General features: G+C 50.1%; 1 long non-coding RNA gene across 1 annotated transcript; it reads right to left on the reverse strand.

The window, feature by feature from the left end:
* Positions 1-9,054: 9,054 nt before the first annotated feature.
* LOC120618482 (uncharacterized) lies at positions 9,055-22,894 on the reverse strand. The gene is made up of 3 exons (XR_005657263.1): positions 22,828-22,894; positions 17,677-17,823; positions 9,055-9,175 (listed from the first exon to the last, which is right to left on the reverse strand). It is a non-coding gene; the product is annotated as an uncharacterized LOC120618482 (long non-coding RNA).
* Between the last annotated feature and the right edge of the window lie 335 nt (positions 22,895-23,229).

Raw genomic sequence — 23,229 nt, forward strand, 5'->3', positions numbered from 1 at the left:
TGGAGTCCGGAAGAGGCTGGAGCTGGGCTGTCGTTGATTCCAGGAGCATGAGGAGCGGTGACATGTTTTTTTGCCTCAAACAACAAATACCTGTGCATTTCATTTTTTTTTTTTTCCAATGGCTCCATCTCCTGAATTCAAATTCTTTTAGCAAATGTTTCCTTGGGACCGGGTGGCTCTGTTGTGAGGTTCCCAGCCCAGTGGAGAAGGCAGGTGTATAAATGAGAAAATGCACTGATAGACTGGGAATAGTGCTATTTTACAACTGGAAATGAAATCGTGGATCTGAGGCACGATCATCCGTGCATGGGGAAGTCATTAGGGAAAAAGCAGATGAGGAGGGCATTCATGGGAAGTTCCTTCTCCGTTTCTGAAGCCCTGGGTCAACCTTAGCATCCCTAAATTGGCACAGCTGGACATCACGTGTCTCCTGGTGGGAACATCACATGGTACCTAGCGTCACTGGGTGTCCTCGCCCCAAATCTAGAATCTTCTCTAGATTCTAGAGCTTTCTTAGGTTGGGTTCCTAGTCTAGAGACTGACCTTGATACAAGAATTGGTGGGCAAGTAGTTTATGTGGGAGGGGACCCCAGGAAGCACCAGGAGGGGTGTGGGGAAGGGAGCCAGGGAAGGGAGGAGATAATTTCCTGTAGTGGTAAACGCCCTGAGTAACAACAAAACTTAGAGAAAGGGGTGCGGGACCGGAGGGTAGCACACCTGTCTGAGCCAGGGAGGGCCTCTCAGAGGAGCGGACAGTGAGCGGAGACCAAAGGAGGTGAGAGCGGGACCCACGTGAAGACCTGGGGGAAGAGGGTTCCAGACATGGAGAACAAGCTTGCAGAGTGTGAGGCTCAGCCAGGAGGCTGGTGAGGCAGAATGGAAGAGAGAGAGGGAGAGAGTGGAGTGGATGTGCCCAGATACCTAGAAATGAAGGACAGAGGAAGAATTCATAAGGAAGTGAAGGAGACGGTAACCGAATCAGTATCAATTACGGATTACCTATTACGCTGCGTAACAATCCAGGGGCTTAGACAGTCAGCAGTAATTATGGCTCCGCAGTCTACGAGTCAAGTGGGTGATTCTTCTGCTCGTGGCTGGGCTCCTTCTTGAGTCTGTGGTCAGCTGTGGGTCCGCGAGGCACACTCTGTCGGCCAGCACAACAGGGCTCTCCTCCACGACCCTGGCTGGCCTGGATTTCGGTCACATGACAGAGGTTCCCAGACAGCGAGCAGAAACATGGAGCATCTCTTGAGGCCCAGATTTAGAACTGCCCTGACACCTGCGCTGCACTGGAGTGGCCAAAGCAGGTCACAAGACCAGCCCAGATTCACAAGGTGTGGGGGAAATAGGCTCCACCTCCAGTGGGAGGGGCTACTCCCTCCCAAGCCCAGCCCTGGCTCTAGAAGTTCCTCTTGCCCACGTTCGCTCTAAGGTTCCAAAGGATCTGTAGCTGTGTTGTTCAAAACCCCGAATTTCTGACAAGGCTTCCTTCCTCCTCTTCTTTGGGGTGTGACCAGAACTGAAAATTTTTATTGAAGTAATTGGCCCTCCTACTAGCGATAGAGAGTTGGTGTCAGTTATGGCAGTCTGTAGGGCGCCCTGAGCGAAAGAGAAATGGGCGCTCGCAGCATGGCTTGGGCTCAGTGCCCGCTTGTGCAGTGCCCAACCTGCTCCACCATAGTAGCCTACCCCGATTAGGGGATTGTAGAGGAAAAGGGAAGAGAGAAAGAAAAGGAAAGAGATTGTACCGGGAACCAGGGCACCATTTAATCTTAGCCTTGGGACGGGATGAAAGACCTTCCTCAAGCTGATGAGAGTCCCAGGAGGGAGCCATGGCCCAGCAAGGGAACCCAGACAGGCAGCCTGGCCTCTGTGGCCTGAGGTGGGACCAGGCCCTGTGGAGGAGGGGTGGGGATCAGGAGAGGGGGAGAAGGAGGGTAGGGAAGTTGAAAGACTCTATCTACTTCTCCAACCCCTCACCGCCCCCTACATCCTGTGGCCCAAGAAAATAAAGTACAGCTGAGTTCTTGGTTGCCATGGCAACTGCCACAAAAAAAAAAATTGGGGGGGAAACACCCCTGGGGCATGAAGAAGCAATTTGCTCTCAGCTCTGGGAGGCAGGGGGTGGGAGGAAAATGAGGGATCAGAATCTCCTGGGGAGGAAAAAGCAAGAGAGCTGGGCCAGGGTAGGTGACATCCCAGACTGGAACCTTCCATGGCCCCTGCCAGCCATCTGAAGGGAGAGGGGGTGGGGACAACTCCGGCTCCCGCATAGGGGGTTTCCCAATCTAAGGCCCGACTCCTGAGGCCCACTAGGGCAGCCTCCTGCTCCCCACCTTAAGCCTCCAGCACCCAGGGTCTGCCAAGGGTGGGGCCTCCATATGAATCTCTTTTTTTGTTGTTAATTTCCAGTTTCACCTAGGAGATGGCACAGGCCTGACACCCATCAGATTCCCCCCAAACCCAGGAAGGGGCCCAACCTCATGGCCCAGCTCTTCGGCTTCCCTCAGCTCCCTCTTCAGGCTGTGATGGAAAGTTTCAGGCACCCTGGGGTGTGGGGAAGAGGGTGCATTTAAACCCCTAGAGAGACCCTGCAGCCTGGTACCCCTCCCTCTAGTTTTCCTAAACCTCCGAGAAAGCAGAGAAAGTGCAGTGTAGTGGCAGCTGAGGGTTCTTTTTTTTTTTTTTTTTTTAATCTGTTAATAAAACGCAAGCAAATCAAATCTGCTCTGAGGGAAAGAGGGGAGGGGGTGGTAAGGCAGGGGCAATGGTGTTTGCAGAAGTTGGAAATTTAATAAGAAGGAAAAATAAAAATAGCCACTGTGTTGGAGAATCACAGAGAGGGTTGAGAGAAGCAGGCGGGTGTGGGACTCCAGGCTGAGTAAAGACTCATGCAGAGGGGAAGAGGGGCATAGCTGGGGGGGGGGCAACAGGAAGGGGGCTTGGGGCACCACCCAGAGAGGCCCAATTCTTGGGCCAATTTCCCTCAGGGGTGAGCAGGGCTCAGAGGTCAAGGATTGGCAGACTGAAAGCCCAGGTGAGGAGGTTCAGTCCCTGGTCACCTGGTCTTCATGGTGCCCTTCGCCTCCTGAGCTATTCACACATCACACAGGCAGGGGTGCCATGAACAGCTGTGCATGTTGCTCACTGAACAAAAGTGCCGGACAGAAGCCAGAGCAAGGGCTGGTATCATCAGTCCCCCTTGCCACCCACTGTGTCTTCCCAGAGGAAGGAGTGCCTTTTAAAGAGCCACTCAGAAAAGGTGGAAATAACCCAAAAGTCTGCCAGCAGATGAATAGATAAACAAATGTGGTGCATCCATACAATGGAATATTATTCAGCCAGAAAAAGGAACAAGGTACTGATACATGCTATGTGGATGATACATGCTGAGTGAAGAAAGCCAGAAACAAAAGGACAAATATTGTGTGATTCCATTTATGTCAAATGTCCAAAATTAGAAAATCCATAGAGAAAAGAGATTGGTGGATGCCAAAGGCTGGAGGGAAGGTGAAAATTGGGATATGTGTTCTTTTAAAGTGATGGAAAGTTCTGGGACTTTAGATAGAGGTAGTGGTTGCACAGCATTGTGAAGTATTAAATGTCACTGAATCGTATACCTTAAAAATGCTTGACTTTATGTCAGGTGAATTTTACTTCAGTTAAAAAAAAAAAAAAGGTTCACACAAAGATGATGGAGGACCAGCTCGGCCCCTGCGCATGACAAATAACACCTCTTGCACCCCTAGGAACCCCAGGGCTGCTGATGGTCCTAGGCCAGATAAGCCTTGGGGACCCTCTGGGAGTGGCTGAATGGAATTCATTCATTCATTCATTCATTTGTTCGTTCAATAAACCCCTGCCCTTGGGGCTGACACTCCAGTGAGGAGACAGACAAGCAGAACAAACACAGCCTGCAGTGCAGGAGGTAGCGGCGTATGCTACAGAGAGAAATGAAACCAGGAGGAAGGTGACGTCTGAGCAAAGCCCTGAAACAGGCAAAGAGGAATCACACAGGTATCTAGAGGAAGAGCATTCCAGGCAGAGGGAACAGCCAGTGCAAAGCTCTGGGCCTTGTTATCTGAAAGGAGACCTCTAAGGTGACCCCAAATCTATGCGAGGACACAGAAAACAGTCATAGCAGCAAATTGTTGACAGGACTTACTATGTGTCAGATAGTGCCACCATATTCACTCATGTAATCTTCACAATGAACTGCAATGACATTGAAAATATCATTATCTCCATTTTACAGACGAGGAAACTGAGGCACAGAGCAATGTAATGGCTCCGGGATTCGATCCCGGCACGCCTGTCTTCGGATCCAGGTGGGTGAGGTCTGTGAGCTTCTTCCGGAGCCCCACCTCGACGGGGTTTCCAGGCCTGCACCGGAGCAGCCTCTGGTCCAGGGGCTTGCGGTGGAGGGTCCCCAGCGCAGGGGTGTCAGCATTGTCAGGTGATTGATGGTTTACTATTTCGCTCTGTGACCCTGGGCTCCTCCTCGCCTACAGCCCCGCAGGCAGCCCCCAGTGTGAGTCAGAGATGGGATAATTCAGTTACTAAAAAGAGAAGGAAAATTCCGGAGAGAGAGCCACAGACCTCGGGGAGAGCTGGGAGCTGGTTTTGCTGGGCTCAGGTGGGAAGGAGGAGGCAGATCCCTAATCCTGTTGGGGGTCAAGGGGCTCACAGCCCTCAGCCCCTCTCCAGCCCCATTGGACTTCCTGTCTAGAAAATGGAGACGCAATGAGTAAGAGGCCAAAGGGCAGGGTCAAGACCTCTGAGGAGAGGGCAGCGTGTGGCTTCCACCTGAAACTACTAGGTGGATGCCGGGGGGTTTATGTGAAGGAAGGTGGGGAGCTGGGCAGCTGGGGTGGAAAAAGAGCTGGGGGCTCTTTGTACCCAGATCATCATGCGTCATCCTTGGCTTGATTTCTCTCTCTCCCTCCACTCACATCCAAACTTTGGACTTCACTTCTCCCCACCTTTATGGTCCCCCACCTGGTCCAGTCCAGCGTCGCTCTCTCGGACAGTGCAGTCTCCTTTGACCCATCCCTGGCTCCACCCTTGCCCTAAGTCTGTTCCCCTCACAGTCCCGAGAGAATGCTGGTGAGCACCTGAGCCCCGTCTACCTCCTCTGCTCAGAACCCCCATGGCTTCAACCTTGGATTCATTTCCTATTGCTGCCCACTAATTCCCACAAATTTAGTGGCTTACGCAATTCACATGTGTCATCTCAGGTTCTGGTTGGGACCTCACCAAGCTGAGATCCAGGTGTCAGCAGAATGCAAGGCTTTGAGGAAGCATCCATGACCTGCTCATTCAGGTGTTGGTGGACACAATTCAGTTCCTGCCTCATCACTTACCACTGTCCCCATCCCTCACCGCACTCCAGCCTCCTCGATGTTTCTCAAACATGCCAGACGAGTTCCAGCCTCAGGGCCTTTGCATATGCTTTTCCTCCGTCAGGAAAAAATCTGCCCACTGGCATTTGCATGGCCCGCTTGCTCTCTTCACTCAGGTTTTTGCTCGGGACATAGATTGTCTCCCAATATCCCTTTGTCTTTTTTTGTAAGTAAATAATTTATTATTGTGATAAAATACACATAATCTAAAATTTGCCATGGTGACAATTTTACAGTGCACAATTCAGTGGCATTAAGTATATTCACGATATTGTGCAACTATCACTGTTGTCTAGTTCCAGAACTTTTTTCACTCTTAATGAAAACCCCTCACCCGTTAAGCAGTCACTCCCATTCCCCCCTCTCTTTTCCGTGTGTGTGTGTGTGCGTGCGTGTGTGTTTGCATTAATAGAACACCTCCAGTTTTCAGCTGGGCTCACAGCTACCCAGGAAAGAGACTACATTTCCCAGCCTTCCCTGAAGCTATGCCATGTGATTATATTCTGGCCAATGGCATGTGAGCAGCAGTGTAAGGGAAGAGCAGAGCCTCCCTGACCTAGCCCCCGCCAGGCTGGAGGGTGGACCTGATGGGGAGTTATCTAGGTCTACCCTAAAGATGATAGAACAGAAGACAGAAGAGCCTGTGCTCCCACCAGAATGTAGCAACCATCCCAGCGCTGGACCATTTACACCCAGACTATGAAGTGAGTGCTAAATAGTTATCTCTCGTTTCAGCCACTGTAACATTGGGTTTCTGTTTCAACTACCAAAGTGATATTGTTACTAACACAGCATTTGGTAATAGAATCTAAATTATGTGGCATTACTCTAGCAGGTGAGGACTCAGATATGACAGGCTGGGAAGCTGGAGGCCCCTGTTATGTAGGGACGAAACCTTTACGAAGCCCGTTGCTATGGACTGAACGTGTGTGTCTCCCAAAATTCACATGTCGAAACCTAATCCCCAATGTGATGGTATTAGGAGGTGGGGCCTTTGGGGGCATCATTAGGTCATGAGGGTGGAGCCCTCATGAATGGGATTAGTGCCCTTATAAAAGAGACCGAGAGAGCTCCCTCGCCACATCTGCCACATCTGCCGCATGAGGACACAGTGAGAAGACGGCTGTCTATAACCAGGATGTAGGTTCTCACCAGACACCTAATCTGCCTGCCTCTTGATCTTGGACTTCCAGCCCCCAGACCTGTGAGAGATACATGTCTGTCAATTATAAGCCACCCAGTCTGTGGTATTCTGTTACAGCAGCCTGAGCAGACTGAGACAGTTGCTATCTGTGATATCCTCGAAGACAGCCTGTTGCCCTAGAGAGAGTGGTTGGCTTTGTGCAGCACAGACCATGCACCAGCTATGACTGTTATGTGAGTCAGAAGTGACCTTATGTGTCCTTTAAACCAGGGGTCCCCAACCCCTGGGCTGCGAACAGGTACCGGTCCATGGTCTGTTAGGAACTGGGCCGCACAGCAGGAGGTGAGTGGCGGGTTAGCAAGTGAAGCTTCATCTGTATTTGCGGCCACTCCCCATCACCGCCTCAGCTCCACCTCAGGTCATCAGGTATTAGATTCTCACAGGAGCACGGTCCCTGGTGCCAAAAAGATTAGAGACCACGGCCGTAAGCCACATAATGTTTCCCTTCCTATCTACATCCATTCAGTTCCTGAATTCAGATGACAAGAGTCTGGATGGCAAGTTTAGGTAGTGGTGGAAACTGCGTTTTCCAAATGGCAAACCTTTGGACAATGAGGGGTACCTTCATCTGGGGACCTTTTTCATTCACAGCAGACTTCCACTTGCCTTAGCTAATATTTGCCCACAGAAGGGAATACTTTTTTCATTGACTGTTTTGGGGATTCAGTGAGGGACATGGAAAGCACCTGGCATGTGCCTGGAACGTGCAGGTGCTCCGTAAAAGTTCGTTTCCCCTGCCACCTCCGGCCTTCCCAAACTGCCAGGGAGGCTCCTTTCACGTCTCTTTTGTTGCCAAACAAGAAGCAGCTTCTGTGGGCTGGACCCTCTCCAGACAGCTGGCTCTCTCTCTGGTTCTGGTAACTCTGTTCCCTCCCCGTGCCCCTCCCTGCCTAGTTCGTTCCCCTCAACCCGCCCCGGTTTCTACCTTCCTCCACTCACCCTGCAAGCACACCAGCAGCAGCAAGGCTGGGGCTAGTTTCTCACAAAACTTTTGATGACTGTTTTCTGACTACTAAGTGGTTAAAAATATCCACTCCGCCCAGGCAATTTTGCTAAGCTGGTGTCAGGGGGAGAAAGAGAGACTCAGGAGAACTCATAAATGAAGCAAATTGCTGAAAATCGGATTTTTACTGTCTTATCTAGGAGCCACATGAGAGGAGATGAGATTGCAATTGCTGCTGGAACTTTCTCACATCCCCAAGTCTGGGGCAAGAAAGTGGTGGAGAGCAGGGAAGGAACGTTGAGAGAGAACAGGGAGAGAGAACAGAAGGGAAGACAGAGGTGCAAGAGGGAGGGAGCGGGAAGAGACAGGGAGGGAAAAATGAATGGGAGGAAAGGACAATAGCCATGTGAGACACTGGGGCATGGGTCTGGATGTCATGACCCCAGCCAGGGGCACTGGCAGCGGCCGTGCCTCTTTCAAAGCCCCTTCGCCTGTGGCATCCAATTTTAATGGTCCAGCAAGCTTATGCAATAGGTAGGAACCACTCACCCATTTTACTGATGAGAAGACTGAGGCTTAGAGGAAGGAAGCCTTTGTTCAGGATCGTAAAGCTAACCTACTAGTTCATCACTGAAATGACCAAATGAGAGTCTAGAATAGGGCTGAGACAACTTTTTCTGTACAGGATCAGAGAGTAAATATTTTTGGCTTTGCAGGCCACACCTCCTCTGTTGCAACGACTTAAGTCTGACATCGCATGGAGAAAGCAGCCATAGACAATATATAAAGAAATATGTGTCCGTATGCCAATAAAACTTTATTTACAAAACCAAGTGGCCCACTGGATTTAGACCAAGGGCCTTAGTTTGCCAACCTCTGGTCTAGAGTTGTTTTGCCCAATATGGTAGCCGCTTGCCTTATGCGGCTGTTTGCATTTAAATTCATTGGGATTAAAAAAAAAAAATTAAACATCCAGATCCTCAGTGGCACTAGTCACATTTCAAGAGCTCGATGACTGCATGTGGCCTTGCATGTTGGCCACTCTGTTGGAAAAGTAACCATTTCCATCATCACAGAAAGTTTTATTATACAGAGCTGTTCTAGAATGTTTATCTCACGTTTTCTAGGAGTCAAGGTTAAAGGAATGATATTTGAGGCTTTTGTTTATTCAGTCAACAAACTTTTGTCTAGCACTGTCTGGGTGCCAGACCCTGATATTGGTGCTGGGGACACAGAGGAGACTAAGAAAGACCCATTCCTGGTTTGATTGCTTTATTGTCTGAGTTGCCCTTCCACCCACATATCTGTGTGTCTTGCTCTGATTTTCATTCAGGCTTTTGCTCCTGTGCAGCCTCCTCCCGGAAGCCTTCCCTGACCACTCCAACAGAAGAGAGAACCCCTTCCTCGTGCTGTTTTACCCTGCCTGATTCTTCTTCACAGCTCTCTCCACCAGAATTCAAAGTCCATTAGGACAGGGGTTTTGTTCTGCTTTCTCTTTAACAAGAAAGGTAGCTGCAAGCCCAGGCTTTAGAGAAGACCACCTGAGTTTGCATACTGCCCTCTCCTCTTGCAGGCTGTGTGATATTCAACAAGATGCTTGGGCTTTCTCTGCCTCTGTTTCTTCACCTGTAAAATGGGAATAATAACACTATGTTAAATGGTGGCCCCCAAAAGATATGTCCATGTCCTAATACCCAGACCCTGTGAATGTGAGTATACTGGAAAAACGGTCTTTGCAGATCCCAAGGTGAGGTCATTGTGGATTACCTGGGTGGGCTCCAAGTCCAATAACAAGAGTTCTTTTAAGAGAAAGGCAATAACATAGTCTAGCCTAGAAGTGACACAGTTTAGTTCTGTTCAAAATTCCTTGGCCAGAACACATCATGTGGCCCCATTTAATTATTAGGGGGCCAGGAAACGTGATTCTGCCCAGAAAGGGGAGAACCAGAGATATTTGGAGAACAGCGGTCATGACTCAACCACATAGCCATGGTCTGGAGAGAGATGGAGAGCCCCAAACCCAACATTTAATGACTGAGTGGAGAACGACCCTGTGAAGGAGGCTACAAGGTTACAGCTGGAGGAATGCAAAGACTTTTCTGTGCATCAGTCTGGTGGTTGCTACAGGCAGAGGACAGGCTACCCCAGACATGGGCCAGGAACTGATATATGAGAGCAGTCCCCATGGCTAGGCTGGAGATGGTTCCTCCATTAAGCTGATATTCCATCCTCCTCAGAATCCCACCACATCGGTTAGGCTCAGATGAGGACAGAAGCCACCCTAGGTATTTCAGTAGGAAGGGATTGAATGCAGAGAATCAGGGCCTGCAGACCCACGGAGAGGCCTGGAGGCACTGCAGACATGCCAGCAACCAAGAAGGCAGCACGGGCAGGAACCTCAGACAATCACCACTGACGATCTCGACTGCCTGCTCTCAACATCAAAGTGGGTAATTTGGGGGATGATGCCCAGAGGTGCCCTCACAACTGTCATCTGCCAGGGCCCAAGGTCCTGCTCATGATTGACAGGAACAGTGATGGCTTCTGTTTATCTTCCACATGACCAGTCTCACATGAATGCCTCTCAATTGTAGACTCCACCCTGTAGCCCTGCTGAAAACAGCATCTTAGACATGCAGTTCAAGAATTTCATTCCCTGAGATATAGTAGGGAACAAAAAGAGATGCAGAGTTGCTGGCAGATAATCCAGCACACTCAAAAAGGTGGAACATGGAGATAGTGGCCAGAAGGGCTTGGGGCATGGTGATATGCTGGCCATGTTTGCAAGTGTCGGCATCATGGTGACAGGAGGAACTGGAAGTGATCCTGGGCCATGGTGGGGGTCGAACCCCATTCCAGATGTCCAAGGCAGCTCCCTTGTTCCATGAGGTTATTCCTTCTTAGGTGTCTCTTGGATTGTGTACCTTCCTACAAAGTGACAAAAGTTAGGTGGCAAAGTCGAACCCTGGCAATGAATGGGATGTTTAAAAGAATGCAGTAGCATGTAATGATCAAAAGAAGTGAGCTATCAAGCTACAGAAAGACATGGGGGGACCTTAAATGCACGTTGCTGAGTGAAAGAAGCCAGTCTGAAAAAGCCACAGACTGTATGAGTCCAGCTTTATGACATTCTGGAACAGGCAAAAACTATAGGGACTCTGCTGCTAGGGTTCCTTGGGGAGGGATGGATCGGTGGAGCGCAATGGATTGTTCGGTCAGTGAACTATTCTGTAGGACACCGTAGCCAGTATTTCGTGTGAATACGTGAAATCTCGCATCGTGAAAACCCATGGGCCATGCAACACCTTGGATCAACCCTGTGTCAACCATGGACTTGTTAGTGACACTGTGTCAGTGTCGGTTCATCCGCTGTAACAAATGTACCACACTAGTGCATGATGTTAATACAAGGAGAAATTGGGGTGCATATAGAAACTGTCTGCACTATCTGTACAATTTTACTGTGAATCTGAAACTGCTCGAAAATATAAAATCCATTGATTAAAAAAATAACAATAAGCAAAGAGTGACTTGGGGCTGGATCGTGCTCCAATCTTCAGGTGTTCTCTGATAAACAGAGAGAGCTGATTGAGCTGTCACAGGTGCACTAGGTATTGAGCTTCCAGCCTCTATAGCTGGCAGCCATGAACTTCTCGCTTTGGGTAGACCTGGAAACTAGCCTGGCCTGCTTCCCCTGTCAACCTCGATGGTCTCTCTCCAGGACCTGGGCTCCCTCACCAAGACTCTCTTGGTCTCTTTTAGATTAGTAAGCAAACTGGGCCTCAGTTTTACCTTCTATAAGTGGGGATATAAGATGTAATAGTCAGAACAGCCTAGGTTACGCTACCTAAGAAACAAGCCCAGACTGCTGAACTAGAAGAGGTTGTCTTTGTAGATTCGAGACATACTGCTTATCAGCGATCTGGAAAATGAGACTTTCAAAAGATACTCATTTATGATGCAGCAGGCCCGGGTTTGCAGCAGGTCAGCATGGCAGGGATTACTGTCTCTGAGTGTCCGCTGCAGAAGCAGCAAACACAGATGGCAACACTTTTCCAAGTATGGCCGCCTGCCTCCTGTCCAGAGCCAAACAAGGAGACAGGACAGTTCCAAGCCCAGCCTCTCCTGGCGTCCACTCTCCCAATCCCAGAGCCAACCCTTTCCGTCCTTCTCTGCTCCCTGTCCCACATTCCCTCAGAGCTGGAGGTTAATAAACTCGTCACTGATGAGTGGGAAACACGTCTGCAGAGGTTTTAATTACAGCAGAAAATTGGCCCAATTGGTATATAATGTAGAATAAGTGTCGAGTTAACTGGTCAGGGCAGGAGGAGCTGAGATTTGCATGAAAGTGTCCTGAGCCCTGCCTGGCTGGTTTTCCCTGGGAGCCTCCGTGTGCAGGGAACTGTGGTTCTGGCTCCCTAGGGACTGCAGGGGGAGCGCCTCAAGGAGCTCTGAAAGAGGAAAGGAAGCAGCCCGGGGTGAAAATGTAAGAAGGCGTTTCTAAAACCTCAGCTCAGGACTCTGCTCTCTGGCCTCAGGCTTTTTCTCTCTTGTAAGGAACATTTGATCTCTAGTAGGCAGCAGCGAGGCAGTGTTGTGGTTCATGTAATGGGGGTGTGGGAGGAGCTGGGGAATGGGGTAGAGGTCTGCTAGGACCCTAGGGATTGGTCCCTTGAGGGAACAAGGCTGAGATGAAGGAGCTAAACTTCTCAAGTGAGGGTGGGAGAGAAGAAAGCTCCCTGGTCCTCTCATTCAGCCTCTGCCCGTCTCCCCAAGGGGAGCTGAAGGAGGTAAATTTTCCAGGAGATCGTGCCTGAGAGAGGAAGAAAGGAAAAGCAGCAAACAATAGGAGGCAACAGGATATGAAAAGCCGACCCCCACCCAGAACCCACTGCTGTTTAGGATCTTCCATAAGTTCCAGGTCCCCGAGGATGACCCGTCCTGCACAGAGACAGTTTAGAAATAAGAGCAGACTCTGCAGTGAGACTGCCTGGATTCTAACTCTGACTCCATCACTCATCAGCTGGGTGACTGAGGGCGAGTGACTTAAGCTGTCTGTCTCAGTTTTTGTCACCTGTAAAATGGAGGTGTCGTTTCTCATGGTTAGGCTAGGCTAAGCAGCAGAAACAAAGAAACTCAACATCTCGGCAGCTGAAAATCAGTGAGGAGGTTTTACTTCCTCCCGCGTGCTTCATGTTCATTTTGGGTCATTGAGGGAGGCTCTGCTCATCATAGTCACTGTTGGAGCAGTTACATTCTGGAACATTCTGGAACATTGCTGACTGTCATGCCAGGAACGAGTAAGATCTCTGGAAGTTCTCACAGGCAGTTAAATGCTCTAACGTGGGGATGACACATGTCGGTTCCACTCACGCTCATTGGTTGGAACTAGTCACAGGACCTCCCCCACAAAGTGGTCAGGAGGCACAATTCTTGGCCAGCAACACTGATGGCCTCCAACTGAAAATTCAGTTAATGAATGTGAAGCTTGGGACAGTGCCTGGTACACAGAGAGCCCTCTTCCCCCATTCTGTGTTTCATCAAGAAACATGATCTCACCCAGGTGCCTGATGTTTCTTCTGATGCTGGTGGAGCAGTGGCTGGAAGCCTGGGAGGTATGCTCCAGTGTGCTCCCAGTGTGCGCCAAGTGTGTTCCAGGGATGTCCAACCACTGAGGCACAAGGTACACTCGTGCCAGACCCTGAACTTGGACAAGACCATAGAGCACCATCATGCATTCTGGAGAGGGAGACGTGAGCTGGAGCCTGCCCACACCCTCCACCCGGGACCAACAGGCACCCTCGCCCCGTAGACCCTCCCATATTCAGGCCGTCCATGCCACCTGGACAAGGGCAAGTGCTCACATCGGCTCTAGCCCGCAGCCTTGAACCTTCTGAAGGCAGGAACCTGCCACCACTCCTCATCGTCCCTCATGTATCTGTTGGTTAATGTCCGTTTCTCTTGGCCAGGAGGAGCACTCACTCAGAACCAGACCCTTTCACAAACTCAGTTTTGGACTCAAACAGAGGAGGGGATAGTAACAGGTAAGGAAACAGGCTCAGAGAGGCAAAGTCACTTGCTCAGTGTCTCCCAGCAGAAAGTGGTGGAACTCAGGCTGTTCTATTATCAAAGGTTTCAAAAATGTCACCAGGCTGCCTCTCTGAGGCGTCTGCGCCCCCTATTAGTTCCTACACGTTCCAGCAGCCTCCTGCAGCCTCCCCTCCCCCCTTGACCCTGCTCGTGGGAGCTGGGCAGACCCACAGAGGCCCTGGTTAACCCATCACCAACCTGAGCGCACCAACGAGGCCTGCCAGGCACCCAGGGAGCCCCCTGAACAACTGACATCACCCAAGGGCCTGAAAAGCACTGGTAAATCCAGTTAAAACCCAGTACCCTCCGCAGACTCGGCCTAATTACCCCAGCAGAGCCTGCTCAGGCCCCAGGCCAGGTGGCTCCTCCAGCGGCTTTGGCTTAAGGACAGGAGAGCAGCAAAGCAGTGCAACCCAAATCCTCCTCCAGCCCCTCCACCATGGGGATGGTGAGGCCATGGCTAGCCTGGAGGGGCCGTTTTTAGGGGTTCTATAGCCACAGTGGTGGATTCTCAGGCAGGGGAGAGAAACAGGTAGAGGGGAAGAAGCGCCAGCTGCCTTCCCAAGGAGACGTCCCCTAGGTATACACCGCACTGTCTCTCCTCTGTAATGAGGCAGGGGTGGGGGGCCTGAGAAATCCACCAAAGTGTTCCAGTTTCCCAGCTTCATTGGCTGAGAGCTAAGCTCTGCCTGGGGCCTCCCTGCCCAGAAAGGGCAGGAAAGGAGAGTTAAGGAGGATTTAGAGACCCGCCCGCCTGCTGAGAGATTAGATTAGATCAATATGCAGAGGGCCTGGCGAAGATCCCCTCTGAGGGGCTCGTTAAGAACGTGACCCTGAGAGGTAATTAACAAACTTGCTGGAGTTGGGCCAGGCTCTCCACCCCCACTGAATACTCAGCAGCCTCTGGGAAGCTGGGGCTGGGGTCCTGGCTCTGTCTGACTCCTCTGAGCCAGCCCTGCAGGTCCTGGATCCAGGTTCTCCATCCAGCTGCTGGAGGGGAGACAGGTGGAGAATCATTATAATAGCTATTGTCATTTATTGAGTGCTTGCTGTGTACTCTTAACACTCTAAAGCTTTAAATAGCTCCGTGAGCTCTTACAATTCTAGGAGGCAGGTTGTTATCAGGCGTTCTACTTTGCAGACAGAGAAACTGAGGCACAGGGAAATGAGGGTCATACCATCAGTAAAATGATCATTCTGGAATTCAAAGTCAGGCATTTAGGGGCCAGAGCTTGGCCCCCAACCTTCTGGATGAGCTTCCCAACCCCCAACTTGCCCCAACTCCTAGACAAAGTAACACCAATAACCACTGTATTGTCCTCCAGTCATTTTTCTGGCACCTTTAACCGTGTGGAACCGTCTGAGCTTCCAAGGGCAAGGGAAAACTCTGTTTGAACCAAGCACAAATCATAAAGCCCATGCATCAACAAAAGCAGATGACCCAGAAGGTCTACAAGCTCCAGGAAGATAAAGATGGGGATCCCATTTATCTCTTCTTGAGAAGCAAGCACATGGTCTGGCATGTGGTGGGTGGTCAGTATGTTTATGTGCAGTTTAACCGAACCAATGGGTGTGGCCCTTACTTATAGCCCATTTACTTGTAGTTCAGATACAATAATAACTACTATAGTAATTGGTTACATTAAATGGGTGCAGGGAGCTATTCAAACCAACAATGCTGGAGGCAAGAGATGGGAAGAAATCCTGCCTCCCTCACGTACTAGCTGTGCCTTGATAGCCTTTTCTCTAAGATGGTTTATTGTGAGGGTTACAGAATATTGTCTGTTAAGTGTGTGGCAGGATGCCTGGTACCTAGTAAGCACTCAAATAAGCATGAACTCGAATTTTTTGAGGAGGCTAATAGAAAAACTATAAAAATAGACATAAGACCTCAAAAAATCTTGGTAGCCTAGGAACAATCTTTTGAGTTACTAGGACTGTTGAACAAGATAAGAACTTGTATTGGCCACAAAAAGGGGGATCCAAAATCTGGTTATCTACAGACAGCCTGAATGGGGGTTTGAAAAACTATAACATTGATAGTGACAAGTAACAAGAGCTGATAGTTCTCAGCCCCTGGGCATTTGTACTCCCAGCAATCTGATAAAGCAGGTACTATGATTATCCCATTTATAGATGAGGCAACTCAAGCTCAGAGTGGTTAAGAAACTTGCCCAAGATCACACAGCATATAGCGATCAGGCTGGGACTCAGGCCTGGCTCTGTCTGACCCAAAGTCCTGCTCTGAGGAAGACGAGAAGGATAAACATCTACAAAGATCAACAGTGATTTCCTCAAGACTAGAAATGTGAGCAAACGCTATTGTCTCCTGGTGTACACCGAGTGTGTTTCCTGCCTGTAATAAGAAACAAAAAGCTAAATATTTAATCTTTCTTCCTAAATTTAGGTAAGAAGAAAAGTTCAAGAGGAAGAAACCTTTTTGATCAGGGTTCCCATGGAATGCAGATCCTGCAATTTAAGTAGGTAACTTGAGGTCTGTTATAAAGATGAAGGAAGCTTCAGGAATAGCTCCACCATACTGCCCCGGGGCCTTGTGAGGTTGAGGACTGTTACCATGCCCGGTGCTGTGGCCCAGGTCAGGTGGGAGCAACCATTGCAGGACAGGTTCAGAGCAGACTGCACTTCCCTCCTGCCCTCTATCTCCTACCAGCGCCTCCTGTTGGCTGAACCCACTGCAAGCAGGAGGACCAGGGAGCCCCAATCTGTCCCAGCATCCCCAGCCAGGTGGAGGAGGGCGAAAGGTGGATCTTGCAGACCACATGGGAATGACCTTGTCCTACCCTCCTTAGAATTTAAAACCAGCCAGCTCTTCCACCCATGGGAATGAAGACCTTTTGGAGAAGTATTTGTTCTACTGCACAAGTTGGTACAGACAAGGGCTTTGGCAAGAATAAAATATTGGATACAACCTTAAGGTTTAGCCACGGGGAACAAGTTAAATGAGGAGGGAAGGAGGGAGGGAGAGAGAGAGAGAGAGAGAAATGGAAAAAGCACCAGAATCTATTGCAATTGTAGTTGGTTGAATTGTGTCTCCTCCAAAAGTTATGTCTAAGCCCTGTCCCCGGGGAACTGTGAATGTGACATTATTTGGAAGTAGGGTCTTTGCAGATGTAATTAGTTAGAGATCTCAAAATGAGATCATCCTGGATTTTAAGGTGGGCTCTGAACCCAGCGACTGGTGTCCTTATGAAAGGACAGTGTGATTTGGATACACAGGGAGGAAGGTCAAGAAAGGCCAGGAGCCACAGGAAGCTGGAGAAGGCCCTGATGGGTCCGCCCCCAGAGCCTCTAGAAGGAGCTTGGCCCTGCCGACACCTTGGTTTCAGACTTCCGGCCTCCAGATTGTGAGAGAAATTTCTGTTGTTTTAACACCTCCAGTTTGCAGTCAATTTTGACAGCAGTCACAGGAAACTAATACAGTAACCAAAAGACTGGGAGCTAGTGGCTATACCCCAACTGTCTCACCTGGTGTGGACAAGTCTGAGATGCACAATCTACATTGAGTCTGCCAGGGGTCCACAGCAGGACTGAGCCCACGGGGGTCACCTGCTCATTAATGCCCCTCCTCCACTGGCTTCCTTCCTTCCCTGTTGTATTAATTATATAATCTTGCTTAACAAATTACCCCAAATGCAGAGGCTTACAACAATGATCATATATTATCTCTCATGTTTCTGTAGATGAGGAATTCTGACAGGGCACAGGGGGAACAGCTTGTCTTTGCTCCCCAGTGTCTGAGACCTCAGCTGGAGGTCTTTAAGTCTGGAATCATATGAAGGGGCAGTCTTTCCTTGCATGACAGGTGGCTGCTGTCATGATTGACCACAAACTGGGTGTCAGCTGAGGATCTCGCTGGGGCTGTCAGCTGGAACACCCACATGTGGCCCCTTATATGGTCTGGGCACCCTGACATATGTGGCTGGGTTTCAAGTGCAAGATCTGGGAGAGAGAGAGGGAAGAGGAAAGAGGGAAGAAAGAAGAGAGAAGGAGAGAGGACCAGGTAGAAGGTATCTCACCTTTCATGACCCATCTTCTGGAAATCTCTCAGAATTACTTCCTTTATACACCATTGGTTGGGGCAGTCAGAAGCCCCATCCCGATCTAAGGGGAGAGAGCACAGATCCCCGCCTCTTGTGGGAGGAGCATCGGCAAATTGTAAGAGCCTGTGCAAATGGGATAAATATGAGGGGTGACCATCTTTGAAAATCACAACTTATAGTTCCTTTTTCACTTCTGTGTTCCCCTACAGCTGTTATCTGGGATCACCTCCCAAACCAACAACTTACCTCTAGATCTTTGTCTCAAGGTCTTTGCCTTTGAGGGAACCCAAACGAAGATATCACACAGATCAATACTGTACTTATATAGGTGGGTATAGGTGTATGTAAATGTTCAGAAAAATGTCTGTAAGGATACACCCCAAAGAGACAACAATGGGTCCTCTAACAAGGGAGCTGGGACAGAGGTCAAGAGGGTTCCTCTGTAATATCTGGATTTTCTTGCCCCGAGGAGAGATTTCCTACATCCGCTGTGGAAGTCACAGAGGGAGGGCAGGATCAGAAAGCCACTGTAACTTTCAGGAAGACTAGTTTGAAGCAACTGTGGCTCTTTTAACAGATACAGGAACCAAGAAGAAAGGCAGAGGGCAAACCCAGGTAGCCCCTCTCTCCACCCTGAGGGGGATCCGCCAGCTGAGCTGAAGTCTTTGGGTATTTCCAGGGTCTGAAGAATACCTTCCCCTAGGAGAACACCTGAACCTCAGTTATCGAATCTATGAAATGGGTAGATAATGACAATCCCTCGAAGCCGCTGTGAGGGTAACATACATTATTACACATGAAAGTGATTCACATGGGGCCAGGAACATAAAAACAATAGATGTATTGAGCAACAACTGTGTGCCAGAAGTTGTTTTAAGGGCTTTTTGTGTGTTAATCCATGTAACTCCTCACAATAAGCTGTGAAGTAGGAACCATTATTGTCTCAGTTTTGTAAAAGAAAGGTTAAGGAATGAGCTGAGGCCACACAGTGAAGCTGCCAGACCTCTGACCTTCCTTTCCTTCTGACTCCAAGTGCAGTGCTCTTTCTACACATCATTCCACGCCTCCCATGGGAAAAATGAAAGAACAAACAGGAAAAGTCGGAGCTGGAGAAAGACTGTTTTCTTGGTCTTTTCTAGGACCTAGGAGGGCTGGTAATAACCTAGAAAGTGGGTACCTTCCCTTCCTTATCCCTAACCACTGTCAGGGTTCCACTCAGACCCTCCTCTCTAAACCAAAGTTTTGAAGCAAAGCTGGTTGGGGAAGCATCTCCTTCAAGATCAGAGGAAGTGGGTTCTGCCTCCCCCATTCCAATTTCCCTTTTAAGGGGGAAAAGCTCCCTATGCAGTGAGGCAGAGCAGAGGCTTGGGGGCGGTGCCTCAGAACCCCATTGCCATAGCAACCAGACTCACTAAGAGTTTCTGGTACAGGAGCTGGCTGGGCCCACAGCTTGGGCGGGAAGGGGACACGGGAGTAGGAAGGAGACCTCAAGAATGTCCCCTTGCCGGCAGACTGGATAGCCCACGCCCACAGGCTGGAGGCTCAAGTCACCCCAGGGACATGAGAGAGAAGCACCTGCACCCCAGGACCTCCTTCTTGAATCTGGGGCAGCTGTTTAAATTTTGTCCGTCCTGGAAGACTGTTGTCAAACCTCTGAGGAGGGAGGTGTTACGATTCTCACAGCATAGGGTCACACACAGCTCTAAGTGACATTTTCTTTAGTGTTTCTTTCTTTTTTCTTTGAATGAGATATAATTTGCATAAGATGAAGTGCAGTCTTAAGTTTCAGCTTGATGAATTTTTATGTGTATCTACCTGGGTATCGACCACCCAGATCAAGAAAGGAATGAGCCAAGGCCACACAGTGAGGCTGCCAGACCCTTGACCTTCCTTTCTCTCCGATTCTAAACACAGCGCTCTTTCTACACATCGTACCACAACATGTTCGTCCCTCCAGAAAGTTCCCTCATGCTCTTTCCTGGAAGGCAGTATTCCCCAACCTGACTTTGTCTTCACAGATTAGTTTTGCCTGTGCTTGAGCTTCATATCAAAGGATCCATACTACATGCCTCTTCTGTGTCTGATGTCTTTCATATTACAGAAACCTGTGGGAATCATCCTTGACGTTGCAAGTATTATTAGTCTTTTTCCTTTTTCTTTGTTATGTAATATTCCATTATGGGGATGTACTATACTTTGCTCATCTATTCTGCTCTTCATGGATATTCGTTTGCAGTGATCAATCATTGTGAATGAAATTGCTATGAACATTCTTGTGTCTTTTGGGGAACACAAGTTCACATATCTGTTGGTTCAATGCTCAGAGGTGGAATTGCTGAGTCATGGGGCAAGCATATGTGTAGTTTTAGGAGTTACTTCTGGTTATCCAAAGTGGCTGTACCATTTTACATTTTCACGAGCAATGTAGTAAAGTTTCAGTTGCCCCGCATCCTTGTGAACACTTGGCATCATTGGTCTTTTTGATTTTAACTATTTTAAGGGATGTGGTATCTCATCGTGGCTTTATTTGTATTTCTCTATTGACTGATGATGTTGAGCATCTTTTCATGTGCTTATTGGCCATTTTGATATTCTTTTTGTTAACAGTTCAAGTCTATCATTTTATAAATTTGGTTATCTTTTTCTTGTTGATTTGTAGGCGCTCTTTATATATTCTGGATGAGTCATTCATCAGATACACGTCTTGCAAATATCTTCCTCTTAGGAGACTATTTCCTACTCCAAATTCTCTCTCCAGGTTCTGGACATAGAGAGGCCACAGGAGTGAAAAGCCACAGATTATTTATTCTTTTCTAGTTCTATCTTCATAAAGAAGGCAGGTACCCTGATTTATGAAATCCTGTGACATGCCAAGGACTTTATATCATTATATCCTTAAATACTTACGTCATTCTTATATATTTAATTCACTTATTCAATACATATCTGAAAATCTAGTAGATGCTAGATATTCTGGGCCACACTGGGAACAAGAGTCAAGGTCTAAAAAGAGATTTATTCCAGTGGGGGGTGGTGAGGCTGGGAAGGTGGTGGCTGGAGAGCAACCGGAGGTGGTCAGGAAGGTCCCTTGGAGGTGGTGACATGGCGCTCAGACTTGACGAAGAAGCTGGAGCCGGCCATGTGAGGTCTAGGGGTATGGCTGTTCCAGGAGTGGGAAACAGCTGGTGCAAAGGCTTGGTGTGGCTGGGAGTAAGCAACCGGGAGAGAGATCCAGAAAAGCCTGAGCCAGGGATTAGATAGAATCTAAGAGTCATGGAGATGTTACAGCGTCCTGAGCAGGACATGAATGCCATTATGCATGATGGGGCAGGACCAGGGTGGGGCCCCAGAATCGAGAAGTGAGAGAATTCAGGTTCTATTTGAACAGGGACTCTTCGGTACAGGGAACTTAATCTCAGAGAGGCTAAGTGACTTGTCCAAGGCCACACAGCTAGAAAATGGGGGTAAGGCCAGAAAACACAATTTTGACCTTTCAAATACACGAACAATGTCATGTTGTGGGTGGTGCGTCTTCAGGAAACCTAGACATGTGGGGATCCAGGATGGTGGTGGAGTAATGAGAGGAGGGTGGCTGCAGACCTAGAAAAATCCATGTCCTTCAGGTGGTCTCTACTTGCCCCTGGGATGCAAGGCAGGCAAGTGGCAAGCTGTAAATTGAACTGAGACCCAATGGGGAGATGCATCAGAGATGTCCTGGATCCCTATACCCACCAGTGCCTATTCACAGAAATGACAAGGGCCGTGGGCCCTCAGGAGAGGACAGAAGCCCTGTTTGGTCCTTGAGTATATAGGATGGAGGTTGCTGGGGAGATGCCGCTGCTAGCCCCATTAGCACCACCATTATCATCCCAGATTTATATTTGTGTAACTGCCTCCCACCCCCACCCCACCCCCAATAGCTCCAGCACCTCCCCGGCTGCAAACCCGACTTTGCCCGGAAACAGCCTCGGAGCCGCCTGCTACCGTGCCATTAGCACGCAGGGAAGGGGTTGTAGGGGGAGGGAGCAGTCAGCAGGGAAGAGTGGGGGGCGGGAGGCAGGATCTGGGAAGGATGGAAAAGGAGAGGGACAGCTACCTAGGGTGGAGGGGCGAGTCACGGGTCCTAGAGTGCTTGGCCAGAGAGCGGGCCCCTGGGACAGCCCAGGGTGTCCGGCGCCCTCTCTGGCCAATGCCAAAGCCGATGGGGGACTCAGCTGGGAGCTTTCTGTCCTTGAGTTACTAGAAAGCCAGGCACCAGAACCCCTAATTCTGGAAACCGGAGCCCTAGTCCTGGCCCATCTGCCGGGCTGCCCCTGCGAAGCCGGGGGATCTGGGGAGTGTTGGAGCGGGGAGGGCTCCGGTCCACAAGCCAGGACTCCCCCCGCCCCAGTCCCGCCCAACCCTCTAGCCCCTCGGGGGGCCCGCGAGAGTCCCCTCCATCGCGAGGGAAATCAGTGCAGCATTAATGTACGATTTCCAGGCGGGGGGGAGCGCTTCATAAAAGATGCATTGTTTCCACGGCCCGCTCGCGGCTCCCTCCCCAGCACCGGCAAGATGGCGGCGGCCCCAGCGGAGGGCGGGAGCCGAGCCCGCGGCCGGGGAGGGACGAGGGGGAAGTGGGCCCCTCTCTCCTACAGGGGAAGGTGGGAAGAGAGGCCTGTAAGAAGGAAGGAAGGGGAGAGAAAAGGAGAGAGGGAGGGAAGGAGGAAAGGAGAGGAGAGGAGGGGGCTGGGAGGACGATGGAGAGAGGCGGAAGCAGAGGGAGGGATGGTGGGAGGGAGGAGGAAGAAAGGCGGACCAGAGGAGGTGCACCAGAGAGGCAGCAGAGCAGGAGGGAGGGCGGAGGGGAGAGAGGTGAGGATGGGAGAGGGCAGGGGGCCAGGAAGAAGGAGGGGAGAAGGAAAACGGGGAGAACAAGGCTGTGGGAGCAGCCTGGACGAGAAGGAAGTGAAACCCAACCCCTCGGCTGTCCGTAGGCTCCACCCCCTTCCAGGGGTGCTCCCAGACAGGCTCTCTCCTGGTATCCTCCCCAGTGATGAGCTACCCCCACATGGAGGGGGCTGCACCCCTTTGGCCTGGCTCTCCACCTTCCTTCTCGCCCTGGCGCACCAGGGGTGTCAAACTTACCCCATCAGTCTTTTAGGCAGAAGAGTAGTCTCCTCCCTCACTTTTGCTTCTCAGACTCTGACCAACGCCCCCCCCCCTCCCTCCTCCCCCCTCCACCCGTGGCCCAGCTGCTATGCCCCTCACTCTCTCAACGCCTGGCCTCCAGGTTTGACCCCGTAGAGGCCCTTTCCTTAGCGGGGATGAAGTTTCAGTACATCTGCATCCGGTCCTACCTCCTAGCGGGGCGTGCCAGGGTTCCAGCGGGGGAAGGATGAGGCAGAGGAGAGCCAAGACTATATGGGTCCCCTACCCGCCCCGCCCCCGCCAGGTGCCCCACTCTTGGCCCCAGATCACCCTCGGGCCCTTTCCTCTGCCTACTCCCTCATCCTCCCTCAGCAACCACGATGAGAGTTTCAAGCCCTC

The sequence above is a fragment of the Pteropus medius genome, unplaced genomic scaffold (assembly GCF_902729225.1).
Source record: "Pteropus medius unplaced genomic scaffold, Ma_sr-lr_union100, whole genome shotgun sequence".
NCBI classification, from domain to species: Eukaryota; Metazoa; Chordata; class Mammalia; order Chiroptera; family Pteropodidae; genus Pteropus; species Pteropus medius.